At 38.3% G+C, this 2576-nt stretch overlaps 1 pseudogene; it reads left to right on the top strand.

Moving 5' to 3' along the window:
• Nucleotides 1–1193: 1193 nt before the first annotated feature.
• LOC102299488 overlaps nt 1194–2576 on the top strand; it is a 51258-nt pseudogene continuing 49875 nt past the window's right edge.

Here is a 2576-nt window from a genome sequence, read left to right as displayed (position 1 = left end):
TGACCTCAGCGGTCTGGCCACTTCTCAGCCTTGTTTAATCTTCCAGGTTTGAAGCTGGGCTACAGAACAATTGGCTTCACTTTCCATCCTGGCCACTAGAGTGATTCCAATTTACTGTTGGCCACCAGGTTGATCTCACTGGGGTTACCCCCATGAGAACATATGCCTTCTCTGCTTGCCACAAGTTTAACCACGTGAATGGACCCATCCATCACCTATATGTAACTCTGCCTTCACATCAGGCCACTTACCTACTCTATTTTGCTGTGAGCCTTTCTACTACTTGACCACCTGAAACACTGCTCTCTCCACTGGCCACAAGTGTTGCCTCCAGAGCTTAAAAATCAGCCACCAGAAGGGTTCATCCTCATTGCTGGTCCTCTGCTAGACCACTTTATCTGTAGCCATGTGCCCTGCCTTGCCATTGACGGTCTCTGTCGCACTCAGCACCTTGGCTGCCTGAGTGTATCTGGTTTAGCTTCAAATGGCTTTTCATCACTACTACTGAACATCTGCTCAACTTTCAAAGGGATTCCTCTCCCCTGTTCTACCTAGAAGGTTGTCCTTCTGAAATCAACCATCCCTTTGACATCCATCAGGATAGTCTTCCCCATCCACTAACTTTTCCAGTCTCCTCTTGCCCTTTACACTCAGCTTCTTAAAAAGAAACTAAATTTTTTCGACACTCTAAATGGTTTTATTTTCTGTTTCAACTCATATTTGGACTTGAAGTTTTTAATATGGAGTTTTTGAGCATGAACCTTGCTATGTATGAAATAAGACTGTAAATGTTGTGGTCTTCATTCTTGCTTTATGTCACTCGATAAATGAAATAATGAATAAAAATAAATAAATAATAAAACACAAAGAAAAATTTTATGATGTCAATCCTTAAGTGTGTGTGTGTGTGTGTGTTTTGTTTTTGTTTTGTTTTTTTGGGGGGGAGGGGGGTGATAGCTAATTGACTCCTAGTAGTACTTAACTGCATATGGATACAAAAATACAAAAACAATTTCAAGTCTTTTAGGCCCCGCCCACACTTATCCTTCTTCCTTAATGGGTGGTGTGCAAGATTAAACAACACAAAATATCAATAAAAGACAAAGGAAAGGCATTGAAATAAAACCTAATGACTGAGCTCAGGAAATCAGAAAGCTGTTATGGCCTCTTCTTTACAAACCAGTTTGCTCTTGCTTGTTTTGCTATCTTCTTACTTTTCTTTGGTTATATCCTCTTCTCAGTTTTCTCTCTCATGTCAGTTACAGGGACAGTTTGATCTAAATGGGATGGACAAGGCTGGTGATGTGGTTCTAGGAGGACTGTTTCAAATCCACTTCTTTTCAAGTGTTGCTATTCAGTCTTTTACTTCAAAACCACAACAACCTACTTGCAATGGGTAAGTAAGGCTGGGGGGGAAAAGGGAAATGGAAATTAGTGCAAAGGAAATATGAGATTGTAATAGTAGTAACTGTACTTTCTGATTTATTATCATTCAGGATAAATGCATGTATCTTGGTGCATCAATATTACTTGTCATGAAAATATCTTGTTTATCGTTGTTATTCAGTTTCCTTAATTGTTTTATAATGTTTTTTAATAATAAGTAATTTTGCCACATGTTGCAGTAAAGTATCTTGATGAAAATATATTTTTCAGTTAAATTTTTCTTGTCTTAGTGTTTATGCCCTAGGATTTAAGCTCGCACAAACCATGGCCTTTGCTATTGATGAGATCAATAGAAACTCAAACCTGCTACCAAATGTGACTCTGGGGTACACTCTGTATGATAACTGCCTTGAACTTGGAATTGGATTTCGTGCAGCATTGTCAATGGCCAGTGGTCAAGAAGAGAAAATTATATTAAATAGTACATGTGTTGGAAATCCTCCTGTCATAGGGATTGTGGGTGATTCATCTTCTACAAATTCTATCGCCATTTCCAACGTCTTAGGTTTGTACAGAGTACCTATGGTAAGTTTTCTGCTCAACCATGTAATAGTTTTCTTGGATTATTTTAATTTAATTGCAAATTTAAAGACACTTGAAGTAAAATGACAAAGTTAAGACATCTCTACATCAATATCGGTACAATCTGTAGTCTGTATCTTTCAGGTGAGTTATTTTGCCACATGTTCCTGCCTGAGTAACCATCAAAAATACCCATCATTCTTTAGGACGATCCCAAGTGATGCTTTCCAGGTGAAAATCTGTCAACAATTGTTTTTGTTGTCGACAAAGATGTTTTGGTTAAAGAAATTGCCTACTTTGCAACAATATGCATACAATGATACTAAAATGTTTTTTCAGTTCCAGTTTTACTTTGTTATGAACAAAGCTAATTTGCCACCATAAAGGTGTAATAATCATGTGGAAAATTGTTCTTGTCTATGCACTTACACTTAGGTACGTGCTATGATTCAGATTCTGAAGCATTTCAGTTGGACTTGGGTTGGTCTGCTTGTCAGTGACGATGATTATGGACTTCACGCAGCAAGATCATTTCAATCTGAGCTGAGTCTGTTAAGTGAAAGTTGCCTGGCCTACACTGAGGTTTTGCCCTGGGACAAAGACACAGA

This window comes from Haplochromis burtoni, unplaced genomic scaffold (assembly GCF_018398535.1).
Source record: "Haplochromis burtoni strain Fernald_Lab_line unplaced genomic scaffold, NCSU_Asbu1 Contig_216, whole genome shotgun sequence".
Taxonomy (NCBI): Eukaryota; Metazoa; Chordata; class Actinopteri; order Cichliformes; family Cichlidae; genus Haplochromis; species Haplochromis burtoni.
The sequence above is the reverse complement of the archived record's forward strand: the minus strand, read 5'-3'. Positions and strand labels throughout refer to the sequence as shown.